Source organism: Pongo pygmaeus, chromosome 10, assembly GCF_028885625.2.
Source record: "Pongo pygmaeus isolate AG05252 chromosome 10, NHGRI_mPonPyg2-v2.0_pri, whole genome shotgun sequence".
In the NCBI taxonomy this organism is placed as follows: domain Eukaryota; kingdom Metazoa; phylum Chordata; class Mammalia; order Primates; family Hominidae; genus Pongo; species Pongo pygmaeus.
The window spans coordinates 56,623,004-56,638,590 of record NC_072383.2 but is presented as its reverse complement, the minus strand read 5'-3'; the positions used below and the strand labels follow the sequence as shown (position 1 = coordinate 56,638,590).

The 15,587-nt window shown below is 34.5% G+C and overlaps 1 long non-coding RNA gene across 3 annotated transcripts in view; it reads left to right on the top strand.

Annotated features, from left to right (window-relative positions):
• The first annotated feature begins 1,746 nt into the window (after positions 1-1,746).
• LOC129010406 (uncharacterized) overlaps positions 1,747-15,587 on the top strand; it is an 85,006-nt gene continuing 71,165 nt past the window's right edge. Inside the window, exons 1-2 of one of the 3 annotated variants that reach the window (XR_008492992.2) lie at positions 1,747-1,873; positions 14,726-14,805. This is a non-coding gene — a long non-coding RNA (uncharacterized LOC129010406). Of the gene's footprint in view, positions 1,874-14,704; positions 14,806-15,587 lie in introns of all 3 variants that reach the window. The other 2 variants (XR_008492991.2, XR_008492993.2) reach the window with 2 other exon arrangements.

Here is a 15,587-nt window from a genome sequence, read left to right as displayed (position 1 = left end):
ACTGCAATAGTATTGATCAAGACACTAAACCAGAGAAAGCACTGATTCCTGACCCCCTTACCTAGCCCCAGTTTATTTCCTCCCACCGAATGGCACTGGTCAGTTGTCAGATGGATCTGCACAGATGTCAAGATGATCTCAATATTGAGAGAACCCGGAACAAAAGCTTCTTTCAGTTTTATGGACCCAGGAGCCAGGTGAAAGCAAATTCCAGCATTAAGCAATAGATTAATATATATAGGAAAAGGAGTTTATTAAGGAGAATTGACTCACACAATCACAAGGTGAAGTCCCATGATAGGCCATCTGCAAGACGAGGAGCAAGGAAGCTAGTGGTGGATCAGTCCAAGTCCCAAAACCTCAAAAGTAGAGAAGTTGACAGTTCAGGCTTCAGTCTGTGGCCACAGGCCCAAGAGTCCCTGGCAAGCCACTGGTGTAAGTCCATGAGTCCAAAAGCCGAAGAACTTGGAGTCTGATGTTCGAGGGCAGGGAGCATCCAGCATGGGAGAAAGATGAAGACCGGAAGACTCAGCAAGTCTAGTCCTTCCACATCCTTTTGCCTCCCTTATTCTAGCTGTGATAGCAGCTGATTAGATGGTGCCCACACAGGTTGAGGGTAGACCTGTCTCTCCCAGTCCACTGACTCAAATGTTCATCTCCTTTGGCAACACTCTCACAGACACACCCAGGATCAATACTTTGCATCCTTCAATCCCATCAAGTTGACATTCAGTATTAACCATCACACCTTCTATGCCAGTTTTGCTGAGGGTTTTAATCATAAAGGGATCCTGGATTTTGTCAAATGCTTTTTCTGTGTCTATGGAGATGATCATGTGATTTTTTGTTTTTAATTCTGTTTACGTGGTGTATCACGTTTATTGACTTGCATATGTTAATAGGTTGTTAATTTGGGGTTTTGTATTTTAAAAATATATGTTTATAGTGATAAATTTCCTTCTTTTTTATTATACTTTAAGTTCTCACATCACTGGCCATCAGAGAAATGCAAATCAAAACCACAGTGAGATACCATCTCACACCAGTTAGAATGGCGATCATTAAAAAGTCAGGAAACAACAGGTGCTGGAGAGGATGTGGAGAAATAGGAACACTTTTACACTGTTGGTGGGACCGTAAACTAGTTCAACCATTGTGGAAGACAGTGTGGTGATTCCTCAAGGGTCTAGAACTATAAATTTCCTTCTAAACACTGCTTTGGTTGCATTCCATACACTTTGGTATCTTGTGTGCATACTAGTTTTTAATCTCAATGTACATTCTAATTTCCCTTGTGGTGTCTTCTCTGATCAATTGGTTGTTTAGGATTACGTTGTTTCATTTTTGCTTGTTAATGAATTTGCTTACTTTCCTTCTACTATTAATTTCTAATTTCATTCCATTGTGGTCATAAAACATACTTCGTTTAATTTCAGTTATTTTAAAGTTATTGAGATTGGTTTTGTGGACTAATATGTAGTCTGTCCTGGAGAATGCCTCATGTTGATTTGTAGGACAGGGCTCTGGGTAACCTTGGCTGGCTCAGCTCTTTCTGCCATCTCACTTGCAATTTCCAGAATAGCTATAGAATGTGCCGAGAACACAGCACCCTGAGATAAGGAGAAACTGTTCGGAACAATCTGGGCTCTATTTCTGTTCCTCCTAGAACAGGATGTCCTACAATGTTTTAGCACAGTAATCTAAGTTGTCTCTGTAGTATAAAACACAGAGCAGAGTGCTTTTGGGGTTCCTCAGTTGCAGTGAGATGTTAGGCACTTGCAGAGACTCAGTCCACTACCCTGGGCAGCTTTTCCAAGATGTAGGGACTGGCTTGCCATAATTCATAGCTTCTGCTGTCCCTTGCTACATACCTGTGAGTAACTGAATTGCTTTTCTTAATTTTTATGAGTGTTCTATCTCACTGGACTTCTGCAAGTGGTAAAAATTGCAGCCCAAGATGTAGTGTACAGAAGTGTTTCAACTTTTAGTTCTGGTGGTTGGCATTGTGATGATCTTTGTTATTCTCCATATAGTAGGAGTTCTCTGGAATTGGTAAATGGCTCATGGTGAACCTGGTCCATAGGACTTGTGAAGAATGTATATTCTGCTGTTGTTCTGTGGAGTGTTCTATAAATATAATTTAGGTGCATCTGATTTATAGTGTTGTTCAAGTCTTCTGTTTCATTAATATTATGTCTAGTTGTTCTATTCATTATTGAAAATGAGGTATTGGAGTCTTCACCTATTATTGTTGAATTGTATATTTCTCCTTCAGTTCTATCAGTTTTGCTTCATGTATTTTGAGGCTCTTGATCTTTATGATTGCATACATATTTATAATAATCACATCTTCTTTATGGATTGACCCTTTTTTCATAAAATATTCTTTTTGTAAATAATTTTTAATTATTAAAGTTAAATTATAATTATTTAATTAATCCTTTCTAAAATAATAGTTTTAAGTCTATTTTATCTGATAGTAGTATAGTTATTCCAGTTCTTTTTTAGTTACTGCTTGTATGATATATCTTTTTCTATCCTTTTACTTTCAATCTACTCTGTCTTTGAATTTTAAAATATGTCTGTTGTAGTCAGCATGTAGTTGAATCATGTTTTTTATTCATTCTAATGGTCTCTGCTTGTAAGTAGAGGTTTAATCTATTTAAACTTAATGTAATTACTGATAAAGTAGGATATATGGCTGCTATTTTTTAATTTTTTATATATGTCTTATGTAATTTCTGTTCATTTATTACTCTATTACTGCTTTCTTTTGTGTTAAATAGGATTTTTCTAATGTACTATTTTAATTCCTGTGTAGTTTCTTTTGCTATCTATTTTTGTAGGATTATTAATACCTAAATTTATAATAACCTAGTTTAATGTCTACTTAATCTCAATATTTTATAAAGACTTTTCTCTTATACAGTCCCATTTCCTCTTCTTTCTTTATCTATTATTGCTGTGCAAATTGTATCTTTATACACAGTATGCCCATCAGCACAGGTTTATAATTATTGCTTTTTTATACCATTGTCTTTTAAATCAAACAGGAAAAATATTAGAAACAAAAAATTCATCTATACTGTCTTTTATACCTACTTATGCAATCTGTTTGGTTCTCTTTATCTCTGCATATGGATATGAGTTACTTCTTAGAAGAATTTCATTTTAGCCTTAAGAACTACTTTTAGGTTGGTTCCAAGTCTTTGCTATTGTGAATAGTGCCACAATAAACATACATGTGCATGTGTCTTTGTAGTAGAATTATTTTTATTCCTTTGGATATATACCCTGTAAGAGGGTTGCTGGGTCAAATGGTATTTCTAGTTCTAGATCCTTGAGGAATCACCATACTGTCTTCCACAATGGTTGAACTAATTTACACTCCCACCAACAGTGTAAAAGCATTGATAGACTAGATAAAGAAAATGTGGCACACATACACCATGGAATACTGTGCAGCTATAAAAAAGGATAAGTTCATGTCCTTTGCAAGTACATGGATGAAGCTGGAAACCATCATTCTCAGCAAACTAACACAATAACAGAAAACCAAACACTGCATGTTCTCACTCACAAGTGGGAGTTGAACAATGAGAACACATGGACACAGGGAGGGGAACATCACACACTGGGCCTGTGGGAGGCTGGGGGACTAGGGGAGGGATAGCATTAGGGGAAATACCTAAAGTAGGTGATGGGTTGATGGGTGCAGCAAACCACCATAGCACGTGTATACCTATGTAACAAAACTGCACATTCTGCACATGTACCCTAGAACTTAAAGTATATAAAAACAAAAAAAGAACTACCTTTAGTATTTCTTATAGGGTATGTCTTCTAATGACAAAGTCTCTCAGTGTTTGATTATATGGGAATGTCTTAATTTTTCCCTCTTTTTTTGAAGGACAGTATTACCATATGGAGAATACTTGGTTGACAGTTTTTTCTTTATTCACTTTGAGAATGTCATTTCATTACCTTTAGGCCTCCATGATTTTTTTTATCAGAAATTAACTTAATTTCTCATTTTAATTATCTTATCTTACTCTGCTAATGCTGCTCTAATAAGATATCTGATATTGGGTAATTTGTAAAAAATAGAAATGTATTTCTTACAGCTCTGGAGGCTGAGAAGTCCAAGATCAAAGTGCTGGCATTTGATGTCTGGTGAGGGCTTGTTGCTACATCCTCATCTGGTGAAAAAAATGAAAGGGCATAAAAGGACAAGCTAGTTGCCTCCAGTTTTTACATAAGGCACTAATTCCACAATGAGGACAAAGCCTTAATGGCCAATATCACCTCCTAAAAGACTCCACCTTTTACTTCATCTTTTAATACTGTTGCACTGGAGATTAAGTTCGAGTATGAATTTTGGAGTGGACACAAACTTTCAAATCATAGCAACACTATTGAGGATTATTTGTATGTGTTGAGCTTTTTCTCTCTTGTTGCTTTCAAGATTATTGCTTTGGCTTTGGCTTTTGGCAGTTTGCTTCTGAGATTTTTAAGTGTAGATCTCTTGGAGTTTATTCTACTTTGATTTACCTGTGCTTCTTGGATGTGTAGACTAATGTTTGGCATCAAATGTGGAAGACTTGGCTTAATTTTTCAAATTTTATTTATGTCTTTTCTCTATCACGTCTCTGTTATGACTCTCATTGTACATATATTGATATATTTGATAGTGTTCCATAGGACTCTGAAGCTCTATTAATTTTTCTTCACTCTTCTTTCTTCCTGTTCTTCAGGCTGGATAATCTTGATTAATCTCCCTTCAAGTTTACTGATCCTTCTGCCAGTTGAACCTTCTATTGAGTCCCCCTACTAAACTTTTCATTTCAGTTATTGTATTCTCCAACTCAGAACTTTCTCTGTTTCTTTTTTAAAAATCCTGTCTCTCTATTGATAATTTCTATTTGATGAGACGTTGTTTTTTTCAGGTAGTTTTCTGAAAATATTTAAAATAGCTATTTATAGACAACATCGTTTCTAGTATATCCAACATCTGATATTCTTCACATAGAGTTTCTATCTTATCATTTCACTCTTGTATATAGCCTATATTTTCTTGTTTCTTAGCATGTCCTGTAATAATTATTGAGAACTGGACATTTGAGATGGTATAATGTGGAATCTCTGGAAATCAGATTTCTCCTATCCCTAGGGTTTGTTTCTGTTGCTGTTGTTCTATGTTTTATTTGTTTAATTCATTTCTGAACTAATTCTGTAAAATCTGTATTCTTTGTCATGTGTGGCCACTAAAATCTTTACTCATTAGTGATCAACTAATAATTAGATGGAGATTTACTTAAATGCCTGAAACCAATAAGTCTCCTAGTCTTTGCTGAGGGACTCAGTGTGTGTGGTGGGGCTTGCCTTCAATGTCAGGCAGGCAGTTTACAACTCGCTTAGTTCCAACTTCCTGATTACACAAGGCCTCAAACTCACCCAGAAGTGAGAACATAGGGCCTTCTCAGGTCTTTCCTGGGCATGTACGTAAACCAATTTATAAGTGGCTTTCTGGATTCTGGGAAATATTTCAGAACTGTTTAAAACCTCCCATGGACATTTCATTCTCCAGGTTTTCTTTGTTTTGCCCCATGTGTTATCAAAACTTCAAGTAGTTATAATGTTAAACTACTGCTACTGATTGTTTTTGACAAATGCCGCAGGAAAAAGGCTGTTCACACTGGTAGAGTTCTGAGTTGGGTCAAATAAAGATAAGACTTTTGAATATTTCCGTGCTTGTGCGTTAATTATATAAAAGGACAAAAAAAGACAAGATTTTGAGTGGGATTATTCAGGGAACTACCAATAGATGAAATGACAGTTTTCTGGGAAGAAGAACACCTTCCAGCCCCTTTTTTTTTTTTTTTTTTTTACTGTCCCATGTCTACAAGGCTGCGGGCTTTCACCATGACTGCAGGGGGCTTGGTTTTTAAGGCTCTCAAAGGACTGGGGAACTGGGATGGGACTAGGACAAAATAAATACCACAGAGTTCACTGTTCTTACTGAGACTTAGCTGTTTTACTTGAGTAAATGATCTTGAGATTGTTGGAAGCCTTTGGTTAATTTCTAGAGTTCTGAAAGAGTAAAATTTAACTGTTTTTGTCAGAGTTCTTGTTGCTTTTATGAAGATGTTTTTGTATGTCCTTACTCTGCCATTCTCAATGACATGTAGCAGCATTTCTTGAGATGGCATTCTTCTTCTTGTTTTCCAGGGGTTTTTGACTGAAACAAGTTATAGTCAGTAGTATATATTAACATAACCAATATTTTTATAATAAAATTGTATTTTTATTTATTTTTTTCTAAGACAAATATTTGTTGAAATTAAAAATTTCCTAAAAACAAAGCTTTTGACAGTTAATAGAATCCAAATGAGTTTTAAACTTTTAGATATAACATCTTGATCTATACGAGTCTCCAAATGATGAATTGGCCTTGAAACCATTAGATTGAAAAGAGAATGATTGTCCAAGGCACAGTCACTGTTATTATTCTTATGTTGATTATTATTGATTATAACAACTATGTATTGAGTTTTGCTATGTGAAATGTTCAATGCTATTTTCTGGGAGAAATACAAAGCAGAAGAAATCTATATTTGCAATTTAATACAAAAAATTCCATTACATTATTAATCACTGTAGTTATCAGTCACCAATATTTAAACATATAAAATTTATTATTATAGATAAGTGAATAAATCAGATTCCCATTTTACTTAAAGAAGAAACAGATATGACATATTACTAATTGATAAAAAAGATTTCCTGCATTATAGCTTTTATTTTATAATACACTATACATAATTTTTAATAACAATGACAAAAGAAATGTAACCTTCCTTCTAATGTTTATTTACTGCTTTTATTTCTTTCCATACTATCTCTTTATGAATGCAAATAACACAAATTCTTTTGATTAATATGTTCATAATTTTAGAATGTGGGATAAGAAAAACAGTCTTTAAAGAAAACATGAACAAGAAAGCATTTGCTGATTCCCAGCTGTCAGATGCCAATGAGTCTGGTGATTCTTTCCATTGCAGTTCCGTGTGTGGGCAGTAATGTAGTCCAAGTTTTCCTTCCTTTTTCTGTTTCTTATCATGTTGGTTGTAGACTACTGCTGTTGGGTGCAGCTGAAACCCATTTCACATTGAGTAGGCCTGAAGACAATTTCTCCCTATATCCTTTCTAATCTAATTCCCCTATTGATGGTAAGCATCTTTATTTCCACCCAAGTAAGAATTGATTTGCAAGTCTTTTGTTGCAAGATGAGAATTTGGTCCCCCCAAAATTAAAATGATAAATACTTTTACATCTACAAAAATGTTACGTTTCCGTGAGAGATCTGGTGAGTAGACTTACTTTCAGAAAATGTTTCATGCAGTATTAGAATTGAATGCTCCTTAAGTGTTCTCTTCCAAACCATAACTAGGTGATCCTCAAAGGAGTAAAGTGGAATATTAAATGTAAATGCTGATCCAAACTATTTACTTAGGTTTTGGGGGTCTTAAAGACTGAATTGAACAAAATATTTAAAATGATTTTTTCCTTTATGCTTCTGGAAAATTACCTTCTTTTTGCATACCTTGAACAAGAAGATTTTGAGGGGAATAGTGTCATCTTATAATCACTGTATCACTACCGTTATAAGACTGTTTACAGAAGGAAAAAAATACAAATAAGCCTCCAATCTTAATTTAGCCAATAAAAATTCCTCATGTTTACTTACTAGATATAGAAAATAGGGGTATAATGGACTAGTGAATTTGATGTTTACTTCCTTTTATTTCCCTGTTCTTACAGTATAAACACTGATAAGAGGAGCCATATTTAAAAAAAAAAAAAAAGACAAACAATTCTAGAAACTGTACCTTAGTGAGTTCCAAGCTTGTCTTCCTACTCTGTTAGATTCTGTAATGCTGATCTGTGATTGAATCTTCCTTTAAACAAGGATGATGATATCTATTTCCCAAATTTTATATAGATTTTAGAAAATGTGAAGGTTAAAATGCTATATACACATGAAGCATTATTGCAGATAATATATTGTAGATAATACTCGTTTGTGCTACAAAAGAAAGAAATGCATTAAAAGCTGAGAAGGAGAAATAAGGTTTTTAGCAACTATGCTAAAAACTTAGAGAACAAGATTCCAGACAGATGAGGGTATATTATAAGCCAAATAAATTAATTGGTTTAATACACTTTTCTCAATAGTTTGTCAGTGAATCTGAAGTGTGGGTATCATTTTCTTCATATTCCAACCTGATAGACTTTCTTGGCACTGGTCATTTTCACTACCATTATTTCTACCACCATCCCAACAATGTAAACAAATAATATTTAAGAAAGTCCCATCTTTATATGGTGCCATTTGTAGCAAATAGTGCTAAGCATTTACCAAACTAGTTTTCATTCTTCTTGGGCACATAGCTAAAACCACAGTTTCCAGCTTGCCTGGCAATTAGGAGATCCATGTGGCCAAATTCTGAACAATAGAATGTGTGCGAAAGTGATGTAATGCAATTCAGATCTGAACTTAAAAATACTCCCCTTTATAACTCTTGAGCTTTTTTCCTATCTTTAGCTTAACAGAGAGGGCTCCATGGATCCAGAAAAAGGGAGGGCCCAAGAGGAAAGGAGCCCAGGTCCCCCAATAACTGAATGGAGCGACATGTGACTCTCCTTTCTCCAACAATCCACTCTCATTGAAATATGACTGAGTGAAATATTTTCACTGTGCTAAGTCACTGAGATTTTGGAATTGTTTTTTATATCAGTTAGCCTATCTTTACTATTCTTACATTGTAGTATTCTATTGTCAGTTTAATACAATATTCTGGCTATCTATATTATGAAAAGAACCTGTCTATGTAGTCAATTTAGAGTTCAATTAGTTGGATAAATAACATTTGTAATGATTATCTGTCTGACAGGGTATAAACTAAATAACTGACTAGTTGATCAAATTTTCAAAAATCAACCTGGTGTTTGAGTATTACATGTGTAAATATAACCATAGTGCTTGCTTTCTGGTAGTTTAAGGTAAAACCTTCAGTTTCCATACTGACATATGAATGAGATGTTAAAAGTTGCTGTCTGGGTTTCTATTTTTGTGAGAGGCTACTAAGCCTTGCAGTGGGAAAATAACCAGACACACAACTGCCAGTTGGCTTTATCTCTTTCAAGTATGGAGAATAATTGAAGGACAAAATGGAGAACTGCTGACATATTTGGCCAAGAAAAATGAGTTGAACAGAATTCCTGCCAATTTGAGCAAATGTTGCCTTCGACAACAAAGTTAAACAAACAGCAAAAAGATAAGTTTGGGTTTAACTGTTGGAATGATGTTGGTTGCAATTTTCTTGAAGTTAAAAGGCAGACATTGCTGCTACAGTTTGTAATGAAGCATATCTTATCCAACTCCAAAAATAAGCCTGAACAAGGATGATGACTACCAACAAGTTTGGAAGAGCCAAGATATTAAGCTTTCTAATAGGAAGTCAAAGCTTTCACATGCAGAAAAATTAATAAGCTCTTTTGTCATCAGTCAAATGCACCTTTTCATCATAAAAGAAAAGATTAACAATGTAATTGTAATGGTGAACTTAGGACATTTGAATTTCTGAATATTATAGCTGGAAAACTGCTATGCAAATATACTTAAAAATTGAATACTAGGTCATCACTCAGTATTCCAGTAAATACAAAGAACCATTGACACGTGCCTCAGGAACATAAAAATATGCTGTTAAAACAGTTCATCAGAGGGACCAGTCTAAATTATTTAATTATGGTACAAAAATGAAATCTCATAATACAGTGTGTTAAGAAGGGCAACTGCATGTAGCTTCTCATTCTGAAAAAAGACAGAGCTCCATCTATAAGGTTACATCTTTATAACCCTTGTATATACCTGCTTTCATGCTATTTTCCATAAAATCAGTGATGATTCTGAAGAACCAGAGGTTGATACACTTAAGTCATTTGAAAGAGTCAACTTGAGTAAGGAATTGAAGGTTCTTGTTTTAGTCTGTTTTCTGCTGCTATAGCAGAATACCACAGACTGAGCAACTTAATAAAAGAGATTTATTTCCTGGAGTTCTGGAGGCTGGGAAGATCGAAAAGGTTGTATCTGGTAAGCGCCTTCATGCTGTGTTATAACATGGCAGAAGGCATCACATGGCAAGAGAGCACACAAGACGAGGAAAGAAAATTGAGAGAAACTCATTCTTTCTATCAGGAGTCCACTCCCATGATAACTAATTCACTTTGCATTAATTCATTCACAAAAGCAAAGCCTTCATGGCATAATCACCTCTTAATGGTGCCAATTCTTAATACTATTACAATGGCAATTAAATTTCAACATGAGTTTTAAAGGGGACATTCATATCATAGCATTTGTGTACCTTAGTGATTTTATCCTGTCACTAAAGAGAGGTAAGCTTTAGCCTGAAAATGCTGGATCTTTTTCTTTTTGGTATTCTCTTACCCAGAAGGGTTAGCTTCCTGGAAATGGTAAGGGATGCAAACATCAAAGCCATTTCAAAACTATGATTTTTGCTGAGACAACTGCCAGTTAAGATTCATAGATATAGATATAGATATTATGCCTGTGAGAAAATACCTAGTTAGTTGACCTAAATAACTAAGATTCACTAATTAAGTATAAAAACAATAAACAAAATCAAACAATTAGTAGCTTTAATAAATGTGTACATATTGAAGTAACTAAAGTACCAAACCTTTATTTTGTAGATTAAGATAAAAATTAGAGACAACTGACAAGGTAATTCAGGAGAAAACATGTACATGGTGAATTAGTTTAAAAAGTGCATTATGACAGCTTTGGAAGAAATACAAAGACAAAAAATAATGACATTAATTTTATTATTTGTTAATAACAAAATGACCTTTATATAAAGATTTTCCTAGCAAATAGTCTAATGATCTTATATTAATACTTGAAAAATAGTTTCTAAAAAAGTTATCTTTTACCATTTATATCTCTTTGGAAAAGAAAGCACTTTTGTTAGACTTTCAGTGAGATGAGAAAATTGTTTTTATTCTTTCAAAGTCTCAGCATTGTTTCCAGATTTTATTCAGTTGTTTTTCTGAAAATAATGGTGCATCAAAGAGGATAAAGGTGAGAAGAAAAATCAGATGAAGCTTATTAAAGGAGTATGGCACTGGTAAATAGCTGTGTTTGCATGCGCTTTCTTTTAAAAAAAAAACCTTTTAAGTACAGGAGTACATATGCAGGTTTGTTACATAGGTAAACTTGTGTCATGAGAGTTTGTTGCACAGATTATTTCATCACCCAAGTGTTAAGCCTCATACCCATTAGTTATTTTTCCTGATCCTCTCCTTCCTCCCACCCTCAACCCTCCAAAAGGTCTCAGTGTGTGTTGTTCCTTTCTATGTGTCCATGTGTTCTCATCATTTAGCTTCCACTTGTAAGTGAAAACATTTGGTATTTGGTTTGTTGTTTCTGCTTTAGTTTGGTAAAGATAATGGCCTCTAGCTCCATTCATGTCCCTGCAAAGGACAGGATCTCGTTCTTTTTTATAGCTGCGTAGTATTCCATGGTGTGTGTGTGTGTCTGTATGCATAGAACATTTCCTTTATATAGATAGATGATAGATGATAGCTAGATAGATAGATATCACATTTTCTTTATCCAGTCTATCATTGACGGGCATTTAGATTGAAGATTATATGTCTTTGCTATTGTGAATAGTGCTGCAATAAACATACATGTTCATGTGTCTTTATAATAGACCAATTTATATTCCTTTGGGTATATACCCTGTAATGGGATTGCTGGGTTGAATAGTAATTCTGTCTTTTGGTCTTTGAGGAATTGCCACACCATCTTCCACAATGGCTGAACTAATTTACATCCCCACCAACAGTGTGTAAGTGTTCATTTTTCTCTGCAACCTCACCAGTATCCATTATTTTTTGACTTTTTAATTTTAATAATAGTCATTTTGACTGGTGTGAAATGGTAATCCATTGTTGTTTTGATTTGCATTTCTCTAACAATCAGTGATTTTGAATTTTTTTTCATATGATTGTTGGCCACATGTATGTCTTCTTTTGAAAAGTGTCTGTTCATGTCCTTTGTCCACTTTTTAATGGAGTTGTTTTGTCAGGTCTCTTGAAAACCAGATAGTCATAGGTGTGTGGTTTTATTTCTGGGCTCTCTATTCTGTTCCATTGGTCTGTGTGTCTCTTTTTGTGCCAGTAGCATGCTATTTTGGTTACTATACCCCGTGGCATAGTTTGAAGTCTGGTGAGGTGATGCCTCCAGCTTTGTTCTTTTTGCTGAGGATTGCTTGGCTATTTGGACTTTTTTTTGGTTCTATATGAATTTTAAAATAGTTTTTTCTAATTCTGTGAAGAATGCCAATGGTAGTTTAATAGAAATAGTATTGAATTTATTCAATGTTTCTTTCATGGGGGTTTGTTGTACAGATTATTTCAACAAATTGCTTTGAGCAGTATGGCCATTTTAATATTGAGTCTCCCTATCCATGAGCATGAAATGTTTTTCCATTTGTTTGTGTCATCTCTATTTCTTTGAGCAGTGGTTTGTAGTTCTCTTCGTAGAGATCTTTCACCTCCCTAGTATTCCTAGGTATTTTTGTTATTGTTGCAATTGCGAATGGGAGTTTGCTTCTGATTTGGCTCTCTGCTTAACTGTTGTTGGTGTATAGAAATGTTCATGATTTTTCACATTAATTTTGTATCCTGAGACTGCTGAGGATTACCAGTTTAAGAAGCTATTGGGCTGAGGCTGTTGGTTTTCTAGATATAGGATCATGTCACCTGCAAACAGTGATAGTTTGACTTCCTCTCTTCCTATTTGGATGCCCTTTTTTCTTTTTCTTGCATGATTGCCCTAAGAATTCAAGTACTGTGTTGAATAGAAGTGCAGAGAGAGGGCATCCTTGTCTTGTGTCAGTCTTCAAGGGGAATGCTTTCAGCTTTTTCTCATTCAGTATGATGTTGGCATTGGGTTTGTCATAAACAACTCTTATATTTTGAGGTATGTTCCTTCAATACCTAGTTTATTGAGAGTTTTTAACATAAATAGATGTTGAATTTTATCGAAAGCCTTTTGGTTTTGTCTTTAGTTCTGTTTATGTGATGAATCACATTTATTGATTTATGTATGTCAAACCAACCTTGCATCCCAGGGATAAAGTCTACTTGACATAGTGGATAAGCTTTTTGATATGTTGCTGGATTCAGTTTGCCAGTATTTTGTTGAAGATTTTTGCATTAATGTTCATCAAGGATATTGGCCTAAAGTTTTCTTTTTTGTTATATCTCTGCCTGGTTTTGGTATCAGGATTATGCTGGCTTGACAGAATGAGTTAGGGAGGAATTCCTCCTCCTCAATTTTTTGGAACAGTTTCAGTAGGAATGGTACCAGCTCTTCTTTGTACATCTCATAGAATTCAGCTGTGAATCTGTCTGGTCCTGGGGTTTTTTGGGTTGGTAGGCTATTACTGCCTCAATTTCAGAGCTCATTATTGGTCTGTTCAGGAATCCAGTTTCTTCCGTGTTCAATCTTGAGAGGTTTTATGTGTCCAGGAATTTATCCATTTCTTCTAGATTTTCTATTTATCTGCATAGAAGCATTCATAATATTCTTTAAAAGTGTTTGTATTTCTATGGGGTCAGTGGTAATAGCCCCCTTGTCATTTCCACTTGGGTTTACCTGAATCTTCTCTCTTTTCTTCTTTATTACTCTAGCTAGTGATCTATCTATTTTATTAATTCAAAAAAAAAAAACAGCTCCTAGTTTCATTGATCTTTTGAATTTGTGTTTGTGTGTGTGTGTGTGTGTGAATTTCCTTCAATTTGGCTCTGATTTTGTTTTTTTGTTTGTTTGTTTTCTGATAGCTTTGGGATTTCTTTGCTCTTGGTTCTCTAGTTCTTTTAGTTGTGATGTTAGATTATTAACTTGAGATCTTTCTAACTTTTTGATGTGAGCATTTAGTGCTATGAATTTCCCTCTTAACATTGCCTTAGCTGTGTTCCAAAGATTCTGGTATGTTATGTCTTTGTTCTCATTAGTTTCAAAGAACTTCTTGATTTCTGCTTCAATTTCATTATTTACTCAGAAGACATTGAGGAGCAGGTTATTTCATTTTTATGTAATTGTAGGGTTTGAGTGAATTTTTTAGTCTTGATTTTGAATTTGATTGTGCTATGGTTCAAGAGACTCTGTTATGATTTCAGGTTTTTTGCATTTGCTGAGGAGTGTTTTACTTCTGATTTTATGATTGATTTTAGAATATGTGCTGTGTAGTGATAAGAATGTACATTCTGTTGTTTTTGGGTGGAGAGTTCTGTAGATATCTATCAGGTCCATTTGCTCCAGTGCTGAGTTTAGGTCCTGAATATCTTTGTTAATTTTCTGTCTTGATGATCTTTCTAATATTGTCAGTGGAGTGTTAAAGTCTCCAACGATTATTGTGTGGGAGTGTAAGTTTCTTTCAACCTCTGTAAGAACTTGCTTTATGAATCTGGGTACAACAGTGTTGGGTGCATATATATTTAGAAAAGTTCTCTCTGCTTGTTAAATTGAACCCTTTACCATTATATAATGTCCTTTTTTGCCTTTTTGGATCTTTGTTGATTTGAAGCCTGTTTTGTTACAAACTAGGATTGCAACATCTGCTTATAGGCTCAAAATAAAGGGATGGAGAAAAATCGACCAAGCAAATGGAAAACAGAAAAGAGCAACTTGCTTCCTGAAAATTCATGGTAAGTTAACCAAAGCCTACTGCCCCTTCTTCAAAAGTCATTAATCTTATTTGTTTTACATGTAATTACTTTGTATGTTGCCATCCTGCAGCTTCCCCTTCCCCACTCAGTTTTCTTCGTCAGGGTTAAGCATCCACGTTCAAATGTACTGGGAAGCACATGCAAGAACATGCTGTGTTCAGGGACAGCTTCCTATGAGGAGGAGGATGTTTATCTTCATAAGAGATGATAGTTGGGGCTTCCACCCTGTTTATCTATATTTGTACTAATGTCTGAAGACACCTTAAATTATTTTTCTTCATGTGCTTCTTTAAACAATTGTTTAATCATTTAAATTTTTAAAAATTTTTAAAAATATGTAATTAAAAGCAATAGAAAGAATGAGAATCATGTGTTATTTTTATATAGTTAAACATAAATACATTTTTCTCTAGTTAACTTAGAAAACAAATTGCCTGGATTCAAGTTTTGGCTCCACAACTTACTAGCTGTGTGGCCAAATTATTTAACCACTCTAAACTTTTATTTGTTTATAAAATAAGGATAATAATCCTACCTATCATTTAAGATTATTGTGAGGATTAAATGAGAAACTGCTTGGAATGTGTGTTGTATATCGAATGACACATAAGGAACATTCAGTAAATATTAGTCCCAACTACAAATTCTTTAGCAGGTCTTTTTGATATTAACTTACAATCCCTCCACAAAAGCATGATGAAGTTCTGAGCCAGATGCAACTAAAGGAATTCATTCCACGTCACCTTTTACAAGAAACTGCC